Here is a 21,291-nt window from a genome sequence, read left to right as displayed (position 1 = left end):
ATGCTCCTGAAGAGTTTTCATTCCCCAAGCCTACCCAACAAATCACAGCCTCTATGTTGAGTGGAATTGCTATACTTGCAGAGATGGAAACAAATACTACTTTCTGTGTTATTTTTAAATCATTAGTACTTTTTGAGGTGTTAAGCAACTTTGCCAACTGAAGTGACTGCACAAAACTGTTTTTTAGATATTCAAACATTGTCTTAAGGCTTTAGCATCTGCTGAAGGCAAAACTTCACAGTAATGACTGCATAGAGTCCCTCATAGGACTCAAATTTTGGGCAAGAATTGATGTCTTGCATGAAAATACTCTGACTTTTGTAACACTAAGGGACAGTAGTAGACTACAATCAAGCTATTTCATAATTTACTGCATGGTAGGGTAGTTTTATAAGACTAGCGTGTTAATCTGTATTCAGATTTAAATCTCATAAAAACCACTTGGTTTCAGAATAATTCTGGCTTTTGTGACTTAAACCTTGTAGATTTTCAAAGATTTTTAATATTAGGTAGGAGATGAGCATATTAGTTCATAATCTTAAAGCTAGGTTAGAGTTGAACTTGTTTTTGATAATATGAGATGAAGGACAGGATGACCGTACTAACAGAGTATGAACAAATAGCTGAGGACCTAGCTTTTCATTAATTTGATATTTTAATACATAGTCTCTCACAGATCAAGAATTCAGCCTGGTAGCTTCAGGGGACGCCAAAACATTGCAGGTGGATTCATCCATTGGTTTTAGTGGGATGAATCAAAGACAATTTTCCTCTTTTTAGGCTATGCTTTCAGTGAAACCACAGCAAAATTTCCATTGATTTAAATATAAACCCAAGGTCATACTTAATGCTACTGTGAATTCTTGACTTGGATGATGAATTTCTGCTCTTTGAAAAGACTGTGCATTACTCTAATGGAAGTAATATTTGCAAGTGACATATTTGCAGTGTAATTTTTTTTTTTTTTTGAAAGGCTTGGAATTTACTAAAAATGAGGTAGCTGATTTTTTTCCCATTAGGAAGTTTCAAAGAGTCACTAGACCACTCTATACTTTCACTACATACGTGCATAAACTTCAGTACTTGCTGCAAAGTGGCAAATCAAGTATGGTGTCATGGGCATAATTAGCCAGTGACACTATACTGAAGTGCCATTCTTTTATCAGTGTCCTCTTCCATATTCTTCAGCTACTCTTGAATATATTTTGCAAGCAAAGGACCATTACTATGTAAATATTTATATTTGGAAAATAAGTAATTTTCTTAACTTTAATACTGTGTCTGCAAATGCTTCAATGCTGCCTGAGCTCTGCTCTTCAGTAGGATGAGTGTTGTATTTCTCTGTGGCCTGATGTGTCACTGCTTTATTGCAGAAGAATGACTGTGGATACCAAGAAGGTTTGCTGACAGGTGATTTCTCTGACACCTTGGAAGATAAGAAGTCACGTTCCCAGCATGCTCTGCACCCCCACACTCTGGGTGCATAAGTTTGGTCCTGACAGAGTTCCTGATACATTTGGTAGAATTATTCCGATGGATGAGGAGCACCTGCAAAAACATAATGGGGCCAGCACTGTGTGGTGTGCGGGTTAGCTGTCCTCCTCCTTGGATTTTCTCCCTGAGCAGTACATACATGAACACACGCTACTTTTTTATCCTCCTACTCACACAAGCTCTGTGTCAAGTTAAGTGGTTTGTGACATGTATTAATGCTGTTGGATTCTTTCTGCTTGGAGCTGACTATTGCAATCCCATCAGAAAAGTTTTCCACCGAACTCAGAGATCACAGAATTCCAGAATCATTAGAGTTGGAAGAGATCTCTGGAGATGATCTAGTCTAAACCCCTGCCCAGAGCTGGGCCACCTAGAGCAGGTTACACAGGAGTCCGTCCGGGCAGGTTTTGAATGTCTCCAGAGAGGGAGACTCCACAACCTCTCCAGTTCCAGTGCTCTGCTACCCTCAACACAAAGAAGTTCTTCCTCATGTTGAGATGAAACTCCTTGTGTTTTAGTTTATAGCCACTGCTCCTTGTCCTGTTGCTGAGCACCACTGAAAAGAGTTTGGCACCATCCTCCTAAGACTCACCTTTGAGATATTTATATGCATTAATGAGATCCCCTCTCAGTCTTTTCTTCTGTAGATTGAACAGGCTCATCTCCTGCAATCTCTCCTGATAAGAGAGATGCTCCAGACCCCTGATCATCTTCGTGGCCCTTTGCTGGACATTTTCATTAAAACAATATGTGGTTTCATCCCTCAAGCTTGGGTGTCTTTCTACTAATGAATCTAAACAGCAAAGGCGAGCAATAAATCCCTTTGAATAATGTGCTAGTACCCCATTATCATTCCTACGTAGAAGATGCTTATTTACTGTTTTTATTACATGAAGGTGTCTTGGCAAGGATTCCAGCATTTTAAGTTAATTCTGCTGCTTCCCAGTTGTCGTGGTTTAAGCCCAGGCCGTAAATCAGAACCACGCAGTCCACTTCCCCCCCCCACCTTTCTTCCCTCCGCTTCTGGAGGGACAGGGAGGAGAATCAAAAGAATGCAGCTCCCACGGGTTGAGATAAGAACAGTTTAATAACTAAGGTATAACACAAATCACTACTGCTACCACTAATAGTAATAATGATAAAGGAAATAACAAGGAAGAGAATACAACTGCTCACCAACCGGTACCTCGCCCCCACCCCGCAGCGTTCCAGCCCTTCCGGGAACTCTCCGTTCTACATCCTGGGCATGACGTGCTGTGGTATGGAATACCTCTTTGGCTAGTTTGGGTCAGGTGTCCTGTCCCCGCTTCCTCCCGGCTTCTCCTCCTCCCTGGCAGAGCATGAGACTCACAAAGTCCTTGGTCAGGGTAAACATCGGTGTTATCAGCTCTGTTCCCAGGCCGAAAGTCAAAAACACAGTGCTGCAACAGCTACTAAGAAGGAGAAAAAATGACTGCTACTGCTGAACCCAGGACACCAGTACACTCATTAGATAAAACCTCTTGAACTTGAATCGTTGACCCTTAACCTGAAAACCAGTTTTACAAATGTCCCCCAGGAAACACATTGTGTGTTTAACTTCCCCTATGAAAACTACAAAAAATTGTATACCAAAATACAAGGATTAAGGGCCAGAGCCATGACAGAATTAGACTTGGATACTGGATCTTGTTGGTGAGTGCTTGGATCTTACATGGAGCTTCAGAAAATCTGAGCAGCTAGAAGAAGACCCTGTAGCCTCTTTCTTAGCAGCCTGCCAAAGAGATCACTTGGAAGTCTCTTGCTTTAAGATTCCTACTGGTAGTGCTGGGTTTGTTTTGTTTCTTTCAATTCTTTGATAGGGGATAACCCAAATGAATAGTCAGTATGAAGTTTTATCATCCTCTGCCTTTGGATGTCTGATTCATAGAATCATAGAATCATAGAATAGTTAGAGTTAAGCATGACTTGCTGTGATTGGGATTTTAAATACCAGAAGTCTTCTCAATTACCTCATTACCTTTACCCAAGGAATGATTGCTATTTCCAGGTACGCATCCTGTTGCCCACAGTTTCTCCCTCAGGATTTTCTGGCATCATTCTTCCATTAATAGCCCTTACCAAAGCAAACCATGAACTAACAACTATCCCACGGTACCTCCTGAGTATATTGCAGCATCGATGCAGTTTCTGCATGTGTTTTCTAAGAAACTCTTCCACTTCATTTTAGGAATGTTCAGAAGCTTCATTTTATTTAAGGTGTTCAAATGATAGAAATTGTGCATATCACAGGGAACATATCCTATCAAAAAAATCACTTCTTATAATTTCTTCTCTGATCATATAAACCATCTGTGAAAGGAAGTTATATGAAAAAATAATTTAAAAGTTATCACAAAGTATTTACAGCAAAACAAGTAGTGACATGTTAAATTTTTCTGGTTTTGAGTTCCCTGTTCTAATAGCTCTTCTGGGCATAATTGATTTGGAAAAAATGGGGCTAAATATGAAAAATCAGTTATGAATTCCAAATGTATGCCCTGTCATGCAATTTTGTACAGAATGTTGCCTAAATTGTGTGGGACACACCCAAGTTTCTGTGCCAAGACCTGTAGTAGTATTTTGGCTTTTAGTGGCTGAATTCCCATGTACTGAAACACGTTCTGGGTTCTAAGAAATTGACTCAGGAAAAGATTTTGCTTGTACTTGAAACTATCGGCAGCATTTTCTGATTGTAGAGCAGAATTTTCTTCTTATGTTTGAGCCTTAAGTATGTAACTCATACATACAGTCAGCTGAAATGACTATCAATTTTGAGAGCCCTATGCAGACCTTACAAATGCTGAAAACACATGCAAGCTGTTTCATAACAATGTAACAAAAAAACATAGCCATGGCCTATTTTTCCCTTTCATACATTACTAACACCGATATCCTCTTTTGTTCTGAAAGAAATCCACAAGGAAATATTAATAGCAACCTACTGTTTAATTAACATCTGCAGATGTAAGCAAGAGCCATTTAAGCTTGAATAAACACTCAGAACAAGAAAAGTGAGGAGTAATAATAAAGTTGAAACTTACCAAGAAAAAGCATTGAGGGACTAATCTAGGAAATATACTGGATTTTCAGAAGGTATATTTTTGATCAGAAGGTATATTTTTGAGAAAGTAACGCAATTTTTTTGCTTTCTTTAGGAGTAAGAAAGAACCTGTCTCCCTCTGCTGGTTTTCAGAGAAAAAAAAAAGAAGCTTATAGAGACTAAAAAACTATAGCTGAAATTTTGATACAAATTACCAAATTTCCAGAATTAGATCTTAAAACTTGATGCCTTTAAATAATAGGAGTAACCTTAAAGACATTAGAACTACCTGTCTTAATAAGCCAAGGATTGGTAGATTTTCATAGTATTTACTCTGCTTAAGCTAATAGTTTCTCAGTATATTTAACATGATTTCTTTATATGTACGTAAGATAAATTTAAACTGTTTAGCCTTTAATTCAAGCATCACTGAATCTTGTAGCTATCCTGAAGAGGAGGCTAACATTGAAGTTGTAAATGTAGATACATAATTTTCCTTTCCTGCCTAGTCTGATTTAGTGTAATTTATAATTGAAATTAAGGCTTTTTCTTTCAAATTAGTTTCTAAGCTGCTCCATAAATGTAAGTCACAGGCCAATAAGGCTTTTGAAGACCACACACACAAGAATAGCCACAGCAGTGAGCATAGCTCGCAGTTACAACAACTGCATGGGGTTTCTTTGGATTGTTCTGGGGCTGTGGTGCTGAGGTGGGCTGCTCCAGAATGCTCACACCTGGCCAAAATGTAGCGTTGCCCACCCCGCCGAGCTGTGAGTCCCTGCCATGCTGTTACCCCAGACAACTCCACAAGGCAGCTAGACACCTGCATGTGGTCTGTGCCAGGGACAGTGTATCAGCAGGATGGTGGTGAACCTTGTGTTGCAATCCCCACCCTGATGAACAAATGTTCGGGAATTTCCATGGCACAGATGTGCTGCAGAGTAAGTACCATGTTCTGGTACACGTCATGGTAGCTGCAAAGAGGGTTTTGTCCTTGGTACGATGTGCTCCATCTTCCTATTGTCAGAGGAAACAGTTGTCGTTTAATAATCCCTGTGCTTCTACTAACAATTTCCCATTCACAAAAAGGATACTCTAACAATAGGCATCAAGTTTATTCCTTCCAATTAGTTAAAGGCAAGTAGCAATTCCAGTAGTTAAATTAAATTAAGGCATGCATCTGTTAAGTTTGGAGGGCTTATATAATGTATTTTAGGCTGAGAAGAAAATAAGGCAATTTTGGGTTTAAAGTGATTTTTTTTTTTTTTTTTTTTTTTTTGTGGTCTTCTTTGGGTTGTTTTACTTCCCACATTATCTTCACCAAAACACATTTGTTACGCTTTGTTACATGTAGCCATACTTTTGATCTATGTATACATCATGCTTCCTCGTATCCTAAGTATTCTTTTAAAAAGCATCTGCCAGCTGCAGTTTGTCATATTCCCAGTTAATACCAGTGTTAGTATAGCTAGTTACACGAGTTGATTTGATTTTTGCACATGTTGTGTAGGAAGTCTTTTGTGAAGTCTGAGTATCGGGGTAGGGAGCACAGCACTTGCTTTCTTCAAATATTTGACCAGGTTCTCTCATGTTTATTTTGACTGTAGTATGCTATTTGAATTTTAACAAAAATGTTCCTTAATAAGATTGCATGGATTTTTACTGCTTGTCTGTCTGCCACACACATTTATTTATTTATTTATTTATTTATTTATTTATTTATTTTAACAAGATACAGCTTTACCAAATGTCTCCTGAAAGCATTTGGTCAATGTATCACAGGCAACGTATGTAGTAAGGCTACTGCTGAGACACACACCTTGTGCTTTGTATTTACATGGGCATATTAGTAACTTCCTGTGTAAGAAATACTTTAAAACTGACGTCATGTTTTCATGTGGGAATGTGTAACTTGTAATTATCCATTCACAAGCAAGTCTGCAGGCTATATCATTGTTCCCTTCATTGAGTCAGCTATTCAGAGGATAGTTTCATTTTACCTAGAAGCTGGACTTCTAATGCCAAGCAGTTCTCTCTCTTGAAGCAGAGCTATTTTGTCTGCCCAGCTATGGAGAATGCTACCTGGCATCTAAGTGCTGTTTCTAAAACTGGCTGGTACTGCTTCTGGAGTGTGATAATTGGTATACATGTCATGTGAATGTAGCTGAAAAACAATGAAAGCAGAGGCAGAAGCACTGATGTTGGAGCTGCTTTTCAGCACCAGGGGTGAGAGCAAAGGAAGGAATACAATATTCGGTGTGATAAAAGCAAAGTGGTAGGTAGCTGTGTAACATAAAGTACCTTTAGAATATTTTGCAAAACTGACATGCTGCTTAAAAAGATAGGCTTAAATTATTAAAATAAATGCAGAATAGCAGGAATATTTTGTGACAATAAGGAAATAATTCCTAAGGGAAGGCACAGAAGGTTCTTACCATTATTGTGCTACTGGTAGGCAGGCTTGAAAATAGTCTGAAGTTCTGCAGCAGTACATAGAATGAACCAAATCATCTTTCCTATCTCAACTTTTATGAATCATATTTGACCTGGTCATGCTGTCATATATTATGTAACATGATGGAGGTTGACCAGTCAGAGTCAAGAGAGTCATGATCTTCTTGAAATTGTTGGATGTTGTAGCTGCCTTTTATTTAGGCTAAACAGATTAATGCTGCTTTGGTTAGTGATGGATGAAACATAGACAAATGGTTGTTCCAGGACTAAACCCTCTGGTCAGGGAGTCAGAGGCATAATCCAGAGCACTTTAGTGTGAATTGTATACAAGAGGGGAAGTGGCACAAGCACCTAGGAATTATTTTGCACCAGGAGGTGCTGGTCCATTAGGAACCCAGTAAGAAAGGCACTCCACCTCTGCAAGGTATCATTTAAACTGCCAGCACTATTAAGACATGAAAGGATAGCATAGATAATCTTCCCCTGTAGATGCTAGGAAACCTCAGCTGTACGTCATTGAGCATGACAGCACACTCTGGATACCCCATCTGTATAACAGGGTTTCCCATGTCATTCATCATAGGATTTTCTTACAAAAAGACAATTCTGTCCATCATTTCTACTACCAAACAGAAAGTGCTCACGTAGGAACCTCTTGCCACACTTCTAGATAAAGGCCAGGATGTGAAGGTGGTGTAATCACTGGAACCAGGTGGGAGCAGCCTGCAGGCTTCTGTTACAATGAGACACAATGATTATCCTTCAGCCAAGAGATACGCAGGGCACAAGAAGAGTCTGAAGGCCATCCGAAGCCTGTGTGGACAGCACAGCGCAGGCCTGCATCTAGTTGTTATGTGGGTTGCTAACTCCTCCACATACAGTGCTGTCCTGCCCAGGATCACTACAGGAGCCCAACAGAAGGGGTGGCCAGCAGATTTGGCTGCCAGGACAAAAAATCTGAAGGGTAATCCAAAAAGAAGGTGCATTTGGACAGCCTGGAAAGAAATGTGGACCTTGAGAGCAAAGTATATGTCTTCTATTGATGCACTATCCTGTGTTCAAAACTGAAGCAGAATTGACTTATTGATTGTCAATACTGGAGTGGCATTAGAAAGGATTGATTTCTCCTCTTAATAACTGACAGCCTGAAAAAAATCTTGATGTCTTAGATCACAAGGGTAGTAAGAATTTCTTAAATCTGTGTAGTTAAAGAATCACACCTGTGATAGTTCCACAGGAGCAGGTTTTGTGTCAGCCTTCTGTCTCCATTTTGCTCTCTCTGAAGTCACCTGCAAGGGCTTTCATTGACCTCAACGGTGCTAGGTCAAGATTTATCTGATAGAAAATTCTTAGATGCTAAAATGGTGGGGGTTTCTACACAATCACACAGAAAATGTCACTGCCAGCAATGTATTTATGAATTGTTTTTATTATTTCATTTATATTGCTTCTAAACTGGCACCTTTTAACATGTTTTCTATGCTTCATTAAGCGTTTTGTATTCTGTGAACTTTGGTGTGCTACAAATGCTGAGTAAAACACCAATAGACATAAACTGAGTTCTTTGATTATTTTAAGTAGTATCCCCTGAATGGATGGAATATGAAGTTATTCTCTCTGGAACTCATTTGCATGTACATTCAAGATGGTATTGTTACTTTTAAACGCCTATTACAACTTTTAAGTTGATCTTATGAAGGGCCTATTGTCTAAACTTTGTATAAAATCCCACAAGCAATACTGTTGAGCATACTCAAAGCATTATGTTCTTTTGAAGCTATTGTGAAGGTCAAACCAAAATATTGTCTTTTTGAAACGTGTTGGTATGTCAGGAGTTGACAACAGGAATCTGCTGGGGCTGGTGAAGTCGTTTCTTAAGTTAAAATAAGCAAAATTCTGTTCAGAGGAACATGTTGTTCCAAACCACTGGAGTCGTCAACTGGCAAGTGACTGAAGTATTTCCTTCTGGAACCGAACCCCATGTTCTCCGGGATACCCCCGTTTCCCAGGCGTCGCTTCTCGGCCTCTTCCCCGATGCCTTTCCGCTCTCGCAGGCAGGGGCAGCACCCTTCCTCCGCGGCCGGCGCTGGCGGGGAAGTTCATTGTGTCCGCAGCTCGGCCCCAGCCTCCCAGACGGACATTTTCGGTACGTTGTGCAAGTTTCCAGTCATGCCGAGCATTCTTAGGGAGATGGGGCGATAAGGGGAGGAAATGACGGAGAGTCACCTCAGGGCCACCCAGTCCGAGCTGTCGTGGCAAAAGGGGCCCGGCCGACACAGCAGCGAGTGTTACAGCCGGGCGGCGCGGCCGCTCCTGACCCGTTTCCTCGGCCGGGGGGATACCGTGGTTGCCGGCCAAGCTCTGCAACATACTCCACTAACCCCAGAGAAGCGACCCCGGCCGCAGGTGGAGTAGCTGCCGGCAGACGCCCGGGGCAGGGTCGGGCGCTGTGCCCCGCCCCGCTCCGCCCCTCTCCTCGGGGCTGCGTCCCGCCCCGCGGCCGCGCCACGGGCCGGAAGTGAGCGCACGGCGGCGGTGGTTGAGGGGCGGGAGGGGATTGTCTGCAGCCTGGCGCGCTCTCGGTGGCGGGAGGCAGGCAGGAGTCACGAAGGGAAATGGCCGTTCCCGCGGGGCGGCGGCGCTGCGAGGTAGGCGCCGGGAGCCTCGGCCGCTGGTCGCCGGGACGGGGTCGGGGCTCTGCTCTGCTCCCGCCCCCCGGTCCTGTCCTTCTCTGCCGGTGCCTGCTTGCTCCCCAGCCCCCCACCCTGCCCCGCTTCGCTCTTCTCCCTCAGGGGTCGCCGTAACGCGACCCTCTGCCTCTGGGTGCTGCCCGCTGCTGGCCCGGCCTCGGCGCCTCTCTGGGCCCAGCCGATGTCCCGCGCGCTGCCGGGCCGGCACCTGCGAGCGGCGGGGCCTGGGGCTCGTGCGGTGGCGGGTGGGCAGGAGCCGGCGGCAGCGCTGCCCGCACAGCCTGTCCCCGCCGCTTCGCCTCTGTGCGTGCTCCGGTGAGGCGGCGGCGCTGCCCGCTCCTGGTAGTTCATCGGCTGGCCGCCTTATTTAGAGCGGTGACTCCGGAGCGTCCTGAGGAGCTGCTCGGCTTCGTAGCACTCCGGGTATCAGACATGCTTTGTGTACCCGAGGGTGAAGTCTCCGAGATTGGCCAGTACTTGTTGACTGGTGCTGAGCAGGAGGCGCTTTGGGAAGGTTTTCGGGAGCCCGAGGGCTCGCCTTGCAGCGGGGGGGGACCTTGGCTGTCGCTGTAGTTACCCATCAGGTTTACATTTCCTTTTTTTTTCCAATTTCTTGCTGGCTTTTTAAGTGGTTTAGTTAACTGTGGGTCGCTGCGTTATAGTGGTTCCAGAGAAGCTGGCTGTTGACAAAGCTGATCCTTCAACAGCTCTGCAGCTTCCTCTGGGAGCTTTTCAGATTTTAGTAGTACAAGGAAGCTGACTTACTGTTCGTAACTTGATCGAGTTTACTATTCTGCGTCAGTGCAGTAAAATAAAGATACACCTGCATCTTTGTTAGTACAAGTAACCTCCCACTAACAGCTATACTGTTCTTGGGAAAGAGAGTATGGTAGTAAGATGCACTGAAAGAACAGGAAGACTCTGATGCTCTTCCCTGTCATTGTGTTATTACAAATGTGGTCCTAGAGCATAGACAGTTAAACTGATTTGGGATAGGGGAGAGATGCAGAGGTTTAAAATTACAGCTTTGCATATTTCATGCAAATCTGTTTGAGAAGGGAACTGAAAGCTCAAGAAAACGTGTCATGGTTGTAAAACATGTTGTGCAATACCTACTTAGAATACGAACTGTGTGCAAGAGTGGTGATGATGGATGATTTATGAAGAATCAAAGGGGAAGAAGTAAGACAGGGGTAATGAAATCTGGCAGACAAAACTATTTTGTTATTTGGTTTTGTTAGCTTTCGTAGCAGTTGTGTCCCTCATTCCCCCAAGACTGAGAGCAGGCCTGGAAAAAAACTTATGCATCTGTGAGGAAGAGAAGTTGTTTAAACTTGGCTCACCACATTGGGGGGATGACAGGAGGAGGGGAGGAGTGACTAATGACCACTAGCATTCAGTTGAAAAAAACAATCAAAACAAAAAAAAAAAAACAAAAAAAAAAAACCACCACAAAAAAAAAAGTTGAGGCAAAATTAGTAATAATAAATGGACAGTGAAAGGAAGTTGCGTGAAGGATAACAGCAGTGGGAGAAAGCACAGGGAGAAATAACAAATACTTGAAGTTAAATGGCCTTTTGTTGAGGGGGGAGAGCTACAAACCAAACAAGTAATAAATTATATAGGCCCACCTTCTTAAATGCTGTGTTGTATTTGAACAATTTTTTACATAAAGATGCTTGTTGGTAAAAAAATACATAGGTGTCAAAAAAGACTTAAAATTTTGATTTATTTAATAAAATAGGTTTGTCCTGTTTAATTACAGTACAATAGTAATCCTGAGTTATATATTTGGGGTTCCTCTTTCGTTTGGGAGTATTATTGTCATTATTAAGAACTCAAAGTTTCATCAGTACAGATTATCCATGCATATAAATTGATGACTTAGTTATTTTTATCATTTTTTGAGTAATTCTCTACATAGCAACAGAGGAAATTGAATGCCTTAAGTAGAAAATGATTCATCTCAGAATGTCAAGTGAAAAAAATCTTTTCTGAATTTGTGTTCCTCTGTTTGTTTCTTCTCAAACTCAGTTAACTTGAAACTGCTGATGTTTCTTATCCAGTGCTGCTATTGTAACTGTGATCTAGGTGAAGAAACTTTAATTCAAACATTGCTTACAAAATAAAAATGCTGAGGTGATGTTTTGGGTTTTGTTTTGTTGTTGTTTCAGGCTTCCATGTGGGGCCAAAACCAGACCAGTGTGGGGTTTTCCAGAGAAATGAATGCTAGGACTGAATTTTATTAGAACAGAATTGTGCATTGTTTATATGTAAACTCATGAACAATCTTAAGGCAATGTTATGGAAGCTTTAAAAATTGCAATAAGCATTGATATGTAGGACACTATTAGCATAAGTGTAACAACTAGAATTCATAAAATATAGTATGTGTTTTAAGGTTAGCCTTAATGATGTTCAGATAATGATCTTCCAATTTTTTTATTTTTGAAGTATTACCTTCTAGTGTCTGCAGCTGGTGCAGAAATTACTGTGGTGTTTACTTACTTATTTTTAGAATAGTACAACAGACTTAAAATGAGGGAGTATGGCACAATGTAACTTGTTTGCTTTGTGGAAATGTAACTGTAAACATATTCTTCTATTTTAAGTAGAAGGTGTGGATGTGTAATGACTTAACAGAACCAGAGTTCAGTTTTTATCAGCAGTGGTCAGTAACATCCATCATCTAATACAGCATTCATTCAGCCCCTTTGTACATGAGAAGATTGCTGTGTTGTCAGTTCTTGCGGAAGAATGCAGGAGTTGTTTCCAGGCTGGACAAGTAAGCAAAGGAGGAAATGTTTCAAAGTATGCCAGTAATGATAAACTTCTCTTCATCTAGATAAGATTTAGAATATTTTTCCTCAAAGCTCACGTTAAAAAAAAGTTATTAGAAATGTTACTGTGATCTGTACCTTAGAAAAAATGCATCATGAAGTTATTTACTTAGAGTAAGTTTTGTTTCTTTCAAATGATGGTCGCTTCAGAGTACTTTCATTGAAGAAATCAAAGTAGAGAAAGAAGGTGTGTTGGTGTATTTCATGTAACTTGTAGTTTTCAGGTGTGTGGCATTACAGTTATAAACAAAACAGCACTTACAAAAAAACAACCATAACTGGAAACTTGCAGCATATGAGGACCTCCTGGTATTTGTGTTAAGAATATGCCACTAGTTCAGATCTTCAGAGGCTGGTTGCTGCGTGCTGACCTAGGAGAAATAATTTGGTCCATATAGATTTTGTAGCATTCAAGTTTCAACATTATAGCTGATGTTAGTAGTTACAGGAGAACACATGGAGAATGGGTCATTGATAGCTGATAAGGTGGCCTATTCAGATTGTAGTCACAGCAGAAAAGGGTGGTGAGTTACAAGGTTTACATGAGTTCAGCATGCAGCTGGACTAATTCCTGGAGGGAAAAAAATCCATCATGGGTCTTTAACATTAGAGAAGTGACCTCAGGATTCAGGAAGTACTTGAGTGGCAAATTAGTGGAGACTAGAAGAGTATTTTGCGGAAGTGCCATTACATGCTTGCCTTGGTTTAGCTTTTTTCTGTTTGCATTTCTGAAGCCACCCTCAGAGGCAAGTTAAGAATGTGATGGAACCTTTGGTCTGACTGAGTCAGCCATCCTGTTCAGTTCTCTACCAGTGTAGTGTTTAAAAAAAAACAACCCAAAACAACAAAGTAATCACTGATTCAATAGGTCCAATAAAAGTTTAGTATTTTCTGATGTATAAAGGAAAAAGGTACATGTAAGTAGTGCATTTGTCCTGTCAATCAACAATTCTGCATAATACTTTATTAAATACTAGGTTTGTGAATAAGGATCTGCTGATTATAACTGAAACTGTGCAAGTTTCCTGTCTGAGGGGAAACTCATATGCTGAAGCAAGTGGTAGAAATAATTTGGCTACTGCAGCAGAATTGCATTTGGTTAGACTGGTAGGTTGATACAAATACAGTGATACAGAATTAAATCTGGGATAGAGCTGTGGTGTCATGATTTTCTCTCCCTTTGCCTCTAGTGATTTTGATTTATGTTTTGTTGAAGGTATATACTGTGCACTGCTGCACAGGGAGTAGAATAGGATCTTTGTGGGGGAGGGTTGTTTTCATCTCCCTGGGTTAATAGGACTGTACATTGCATCATGAACTTCCTGCATTCTGTTGCATTTTGAATGTTTTGTGATGTTAGGAGGGTATTTGCAGGGCTTATTTCAGGCATAGAACTTGAGAAAATTTGGGGTTTTACCATTGTCCTCTGTTTATTTTGTAGAATGTTATAAAACTATATGGAAGGTGCTTGGGCATCTCTATTTGGTTAATTAAAGCAGATAGCACAAATGTTTCTTTGCTCTTTTCTCTGTTCTCTCCACACTTTAGATGCTGTCTATATTTTCTTTCTTTTGATTGAACTGAATATGTAGTTTAAAATGTTGTCTACCTTCTGCTTAGTACTACTAGTATTGGGATTAATGGAAGTAGTAGTATAGATAGATGCTCCAGGTAATCTGTCATGCTCTACTGTGATCAGGCCCGTGCTATGTGAATGACTGAAACATCTGCAGTGTTGCTGTCTGTTTAAAGCCCTGAGCATCCATGTCACCTTCTCATAGCTGACACTGCATTGAGCAGGTAGTGAAACTAGAGCCCCCCCTGAAGCCCCTTCCAGTCTTAATTGTTCCATGAAAGTGATATTCAAGAGTAAAATTATTTTGCAAATCATGGATTACTATGCAAATTACTCAGCTGGGGAAGCAAAGTATTTGGGGCAATGGCATTACTTAAAAACAAAACAAACAAACAAAAAACCCAAAAAAACCCTACAAAAAACCCCAACCAAACTCAAACTCTAAACCAGTACCTAATGTTGATTCTGTGTGGAATATTTTGTATTGAATGAGTGTTTTGAAGTGCCCTTTGACAAGAGGATTGAGGGCAAAAAGTGTGAATCCTGGAGAAAAGCACAACGTTAGAGGTGGCTCAAACTCAAGAGAACTAGTAAAAGTTTTTAAAAGCAGACTTTTGCAACAGAAGGAGCTGTAAAGGTCTTTTCCAACCCAGTTGATTCTATGATTCTAGGATATGAATGCATTATCCTGTAAGTAGAAACATTGCAACAGAACTAAAATTCTTAGCCTTTGTCAAACAATGCTGGAAACAGGTTTGGCTGTAAGGCATGGAAAAGAAAGCTATCTTGGCCAAGTGCATCAGAGTGAAACAGCCTGGGATGCCATCAGTTTCATTACTGCTTTTTCTAGTATCTTCATCCAGAAAATACTGGGCAGGAACAGAATTGCGGATATGCTGTTAGAGAGCTGAGCACAAAATGTGGGGAGAAATAGAGATGCAAAAGTTGGTGAGTAGTTTTACACCTGATGAAACTGCTGTCAGGTTTCCTGTTGATTTGTGTCTTCAGCTGATAGGCTTTAAGGACTTCTTGTCATGATTCAAGCATTTATAAAGATTATCCTGATAATAAATCCATGTTGTCCAGTAACATAAACTCATTCTGCTGCTTTCTTGTGGGTTCTTGGCAATGTTGGGTTGCTTGTTTTTATGAAACTTACGGAATTCCGTTATCTTTAAGACTCCTGTCTCTTCAGCAAACTTAAGTGAAATCATAAATGGGTTCAAAATTTGGAGGGAGGAGCATGAGAGCACAAATATGCTGAAGAAGCTTGCAAACATACTGTACCAAATAGCTTTGTATCCACTGGTGGATTGGCTTGCCAGAGGCTAATGGTGCAAACTGCTGATTCAAGGAGAGGAAGAGTACTTGATGGCAACGGAAAACGTATGATCTGTAGGTAGCTGTAGCTGCCTACACGAAGATTTGGAATGTCATGACATATGCTTGCACCCTTTGTCTCTCTTGGCACACTGAGCAAAAAAATTAAGATTCTACACTTAACAAGATATGCCATATCTAATAACAGTCTTCTGCACACTGTTCTGGATGAAAAAATAGTTAAGTAAAAGAGTTGATAAATGGTTCCAAAAGCACTGAAACAGCTGAGACTGGATTTTTCATGGGATTTGTTGCCTATATTGAAAGACCTTGAAGCATTCCTACATGCTTCGTGTTCTAGTACTGGAAGCACCCTGTTCTTACCTAGCTGTCAAGTTCGGAGGTTTTAGGATCAAAATGTACTTTTTAGATGTAAATGAAATGTCAAAATCAAAGTTGAGATGCAGTTCCTACTCTTGATACAGCTGCTTAAGTATTTACTAGCTGAATGATTTGAGCAAAACAGAAATGAGTGCTGGTTCTTAATTGTGCCCAATTAAGAATTGCACCTGTACTTAAGCTAATGAAATTGCCTTTGAAGATTCTGTAGATATGACCCAAAATGAAATAATTTGATTTGTGGGTTAACTTTGTTAATCTCACCTATAAGGGGGCACTTTCTAATTTTGCTGAAGTGACTGGATTAGAGAACCTACTGAGTTTTTAGTGAAAAGATAGTATAGTAGAACTGTATACCTAGAACATTAGTCTTTCAGGACTACTTAAGTACATGTTTTTGAAAAACTTCCAAATTAAACCTAACAGTGTCTTAAAAAAATAATGGACTTACTCATTACATGACTTCTTGAAATATCTGTTCAATTGTTTCTCAGATTGCTACAATCTGAACGCATCTGGCAGAGAGGGTTTTTGAACATCAAAGTTTTTGTTTTTTCTTGCTAAGGAGTTTTCCTGCTATAGTAAATGCCTTGCTATGAATTCCTTTCCAGATGATTAGTACTTTCCATGGTATATTACTGTTGTCTTATTTTGCTAAGTTTTCCCTGGTATCCTAGAAAACTGCTACTGTCTCTGGTATGCCAGCAGGGTTTTTTAATTATTAAGTTACTATCATTCACTGTTATGCAAATGCCTCAAATATCTTCAAATATTTATTTATTTATTTACTAATGGCAAAACAACCATGAAGTTATTGTGAAAAGTACACTTGCTTTGAGGCAGCTCTGGCTACTATATGTCAGAGCTTTACTTTGTAAGGAATGCAGGAAGTGATCTGACTTGTTATCATTGCTTCTGTATTTAGTGCTTGGGCTCTAGGGAATTTATGTGCACTGATTTGTGATAACTAGAGAGTATTTCTTAAGAATAAGTTACCAAATAATATGCTCTATGCTTTTGTAGCTCTAGAACGAATTTAAATAGAATGTTGAAAGTCTTGGCTTTGTTTTTTGTTTTTTGTCTTTTTTTTTTTTAGTAGAAAATTATTGTGCAACTCCTGTTAAGTAGAGAAGAATGTTAAAGTGTATGTGAGCAGATGGTGAGATTAGTTCTGCTTAAGGTAACAGGATTTATCTCTAATAAAGTCATCCCTTCTTCATTAAGATAGAAAACTGATTTAGATTTTGGGAGTCATTGTCCTGGTGGAGATGTAATATCCTGTATTGATTCTCCTGAAGTTTTTTACCAAAACCCTATAAATTTCTCATTAGAAATACATTTCTTCATGGCTCAATTTGCTGAATTAGTGCATATGTAAATATACTTATTTTTTATGTAAGCCTCTGCAAGTGAAAATCTGGTTTGAAATTAATTTCTATTCCATATAAAGGGCTTGATCTGAAGGAGATAGGCATCTATTCTGTTTTTTTTGTTCTTGATAATAATAAAGTTTTGTTGATGCATTTTTAAAGAACATTTTATTCTTTTGAAATAATGAATAATGCTGAAATAAAATTACTTGGCAATACACAGGTACTTGACTGAGCAAATTGATTTGAGAATCTAATCACATTTATTCAGAATTGCCACCAAGGAAGTGTTGCTTTTAGGGAAACTGCTAGACTGGAGCCAGAGAAGGTCTGCAGGCTGATGTCTGATCGCATCTGGTCAAATACTTAAAGAAAATACTGCTTAAAGGCAACTAAGTCTCACGGCAAGAGACAGATTATTTTTTGTCAAGGCAGTAGATAAATCAAATCAGGTGGTTGATATTTTTAGACCTGTTTTTAAATGAAGCAGGCAGTGTTGGTGAGTTACTGTTAGGGAAGCATAAATATGCTGGATTTATACAAAGTATGAATGTGTCAATTTAATTTCAAAGTTAGGGAAGAAGTGTGTTTGATGCATTCTTGAAGTATTTGGAGAGTTCTGAGTTGTGCTCTTGAAGGTGAGCAGATTGACAGCTGAAAACTGATTATTACTGTTACTTAAAATAGTATGCAGCAGTTAAGAACAATCCTGACTCTCTGAGGATTGTTTCTAGGTCTTCTGATGAACTCCAGTTGTGAGAAACTTCTGATGAATTCCTACGGTATGGTCAGAAATGGTTCAGGTATCTGGTTTCCTTGTTTCTGAGATTTGCATTGAAACATTTTCTTCCAAGTATTGGAGAGGAGTTCCCTGCTGATAGATGTTTCAAATGGAGTTTGCCTTTCTCTTTGTAAATGTTGGAGAAGTTTAAATTCTGCTCAGCCTTTGAACTTAGATGGCTACAAAGTCAGAAGTTCAAAGTGAACCTAAACTTGTGTGAAAATGTTAACTGTGAGGCAGTGTAGTTAGCATTTAAAAGAAGATCTGTCTTTGTTTTAGTCATGATTATGCCTAGGGAGCTTTTCTTATGTTTTATCACATGAATTTACTTCCTAAAACTGGCATGCAGGATAAAGTTTTGCTAAAACTATTGCAATTTTTTCAGAATTATTAGTTTTTAACTTCAAACTATTTGAAAACTGCAGACTGTTTATCAGATTTAACAAATTTATACACTGGTTTGGTTTTAGAAGTTTCCCAAGGACAGGACTCTAAATGCAGTGATCAAACTAACTGTGTGAGACTGTCTTGCAAAAATAAAAATAAAATTCAACTTTTCAGGTAACTGCTGATAATATTCTGCTGTCTTGAATACTAGAAGTCACTGGATTTGTAAGTGCAAGTGTGCAGTCAGACACTGACAAAAATGCTGCACTAATGTGAAACTAAAATAAGCGATTCTTGAGTGATTGGGATTGTCTGTATGTTACAAATGGAAGTGCTGCAGTAGCTGTGCACCATGTTTGAGTGTTAAGGAATGTACGTTTATCTGCAGTTGTGACTGTGAAACAGTGACTTATTGTGAGTAGGAGACTGCTTGGTGAGTATGGAGATCAAAGCTGTCGATTTCAGCAGAAAAATAAGGCTTCCTGCTTTTTTAAGAAGCCAGAGTTGCTGTTATATATAGTTATTTTGAAGGCCATGTAATCTTGAAATTTTTTCTTCAAAAAGAGTCACTTGCTGCTGTAATTATCAAGCAGTACCAGAATGCATTGATAATCTTCAGAGTTGTAGCCCAAACAGTTCTGAGTAATCTCAGCAAATATGATCCTATTTAATTTTTTTGAATAAAATGTAGGAAAAAATACTGCTATTTAGAATCGTTAGGACTGTGAAAACTACACTTAACTCTATGCTTCTGCTGCTGCTTGGAAAAGCCAAGTAGCAATTATTGAGAGGACTTCCTAAGTCAGGGTGTTCTTGCATCTGAAAATTTGACATAGTAATTTTAACCAGCCATAAATAAATAAGGAGATTAAAGCCTTCTTGGATATCTAGGCAGTCTGAGCAGTTGGTGTAAAGTATATCAGGCTTCTCATTAGGAGTTATCTGTGGCTGATAAGCTTAGACCATCTACAAAATCCTCAGTACATCTTTAGGAGAAGATAGAAAATGACTGTCCTGCTAACAGGAGGATGGCAGGTAACTGAATGCCACTGAAGGCCACAACTGTGCTGTAAATAGGATGAGAGTAATGCACTGTCTATAAAAGAACTCAGCAAAAAAGTTTTGGGTTTGGGTTTTAGTGGGGTTTTTTTCTGGTTTGTTTTGGGTTTTAAATTTTTTTTTTATTTATTTTTTTAAATCAATTCTCTGATCAGGTTCAACACTCAACTGTGCAAGTAAGCAGTAGGTAGGACAGGATTTCTTCCTAATGGCAATAGTTGCGGCTTTAGTGAATGTCAAACTCTGCAGCTTAATATGTTGTATGTAAAAGGGTCTGGTGTCTCCTCTTTTCTGTAGGCTTCATCCATGTTGAATATAATTATCTCACAGAATTGATACATACTAGTAATGCATCCTTAAGTTCCTCCTTAAGGCTTTATTCCCCAGGACTTTAGTTGAATGGTTTTCAGGGTTTTATAACTTGGTTAGTCTGTCACTCTTTCAGTCTTTCTGAAGACACCCTCTTTCATTTAAATTTTATCTGGTACCTGTAACATCAGTTTTGGTTTAATCTTGCTTTATGAAGGGTTTCATCTGAATTTATATTTTCAGACTTAGCTGAAATGTGTGGAAGTCTGTCCTTCACAGTATAAGCCACTGAAGTGAAGTAGATAAAACAAAAGCTTGGCCAGAGTCTTAAGGAATTTAAAGAATGTGTTAGAAATCTGTTAGAAATCTTGCTGTCTATGGTGAGTCCACAGAAGTACAGTTGGTTCATTTAAAGCATATATCTCTGGTCTGATTCAAGTGAGTGGATGGGGGATGGAACCAGAAAATAAACCCCTGCTAATGGGTGTGAATAGTAATAAAGACAGGCTTTTGAGTTATCTACATTATTTGCTGCAGAGAACTCTTGTAGATTGCTGCATTACTTAAAACTGTGATGATTTACATCTAAAGGGCTCATCTAGTTCAGTGAAACTGTGTTTTAATGAGGATTGCTGTTTATGTAACCCTCCTAGCAGAAACTCATTATTCATGATTTTTATCTTGCTACTTGGTATGCATACTAGCTGTTGCTGGAAGACATCTTATCTCCTGGACTCAGCTATAACCTGACTGTGTGTGAAAACTGTTGAATAAAGTAGAAATACTATTGAAAAATAACATAGCTGTTGTGAAAATCTCTTGTGAGATTATTTTGATAAAAGGCATAGATATTGTGGTGAATATAGGGAGTTGTACAATAGTATACTGAACACAAGACTGGAATTAGAGAATGCAAGATGTCATTTTCTTGGTGGTGACCTTTAGCGAAAGTTACTTGTCAGTTTCTTCCCTTACCTAGTAGTGAATGACACTTCCTTTAAGGGGCTGTTAAAGGGATTACTTAATGCACAGCGGTACTTAAATTGCTTATTTTGCTTCTCCAAGAAATACAATTTCATAAACATTATTTCTCTTAGGAGGGTAAAGTATAATCAAGTGTTCCAAAAGGAAGGGAGGTCCTGCAGCATCACTATGACCATCATAATCAGCAGTACAGCAGTTTGATAGGTCTACTGCTTTTATGATATACTGAAGTGAACTGGAAGTCCTCTCAATAATGTGCTTTATCAATGCTTTAGAAAGATTTCTGCTTCTGAGATTGAACCTGGCTAGGTGTGCAGAATTGCTCAAATTTGAAAACAGTTAGGTACCTGACTAGCTTTTCTGTGTCTCCAGTTTAGGGGTGCAAAAAGAAACCGAGTGTTTACCTACTGGTAAGTAGTAGTAAGAAAAAGAAATGGGTCTTGCATAGTTCAAAGATTGTGAAATTAATTTTGTGGCTTCTCCTTTTGACACATTATCCCTCCTCCTGGAAAACAGTTGGTCTCTAAAATTTTCTGTCCTGAATTTCTGAAGGACATGTGCCAACCT

At 39.5% G+C, this 21,291-nt stretch overlaps 1 protein-coding gene across 2 annotated transcripts in view; it reads left to right on the top strand.

Annotated features, from left to right (window-relative positions):
* Nucleotides 1-9,522: 9,522 nt before the first annotated feature.
* The window catches only part of PIK3C2A (phosphatidylinositol-4-phosphate 3-kinase catalytic subunit type 2 alpha), a 52,838-nt gene continuing 41,069 nt past the window's right edge, over nt 9,523-21,291 (top strand). For both annotated transcript variants that reach the window (XM_080620161.1, XM_080620160.1), the window contains exon 1: nt 9,523-9,657. The gene's annotated coding sequence lies outside the window, so the exon portion shown is untranslated. The remainder of the gene's footprint in view (nt 9,658-21,291) is intronic.

The sequence above is a fragment of the Psittacula echo genome (genome assembly GCF_963264785.1).
Source record: "Psittacula echo genome assembly, chromosome: 5".
Classification (NCBI taxonomy): Eukaryota; Metazoa; Chordata; class Aves; order Psittaciformes; family Psittacidae; genus Psittacula; species Psittacula echo.
The sequence above is the reverse complement of the archived record's forward strand: the minus strand, read 5'-3'. Positions and strand labels throughout refer to the sequence as shown.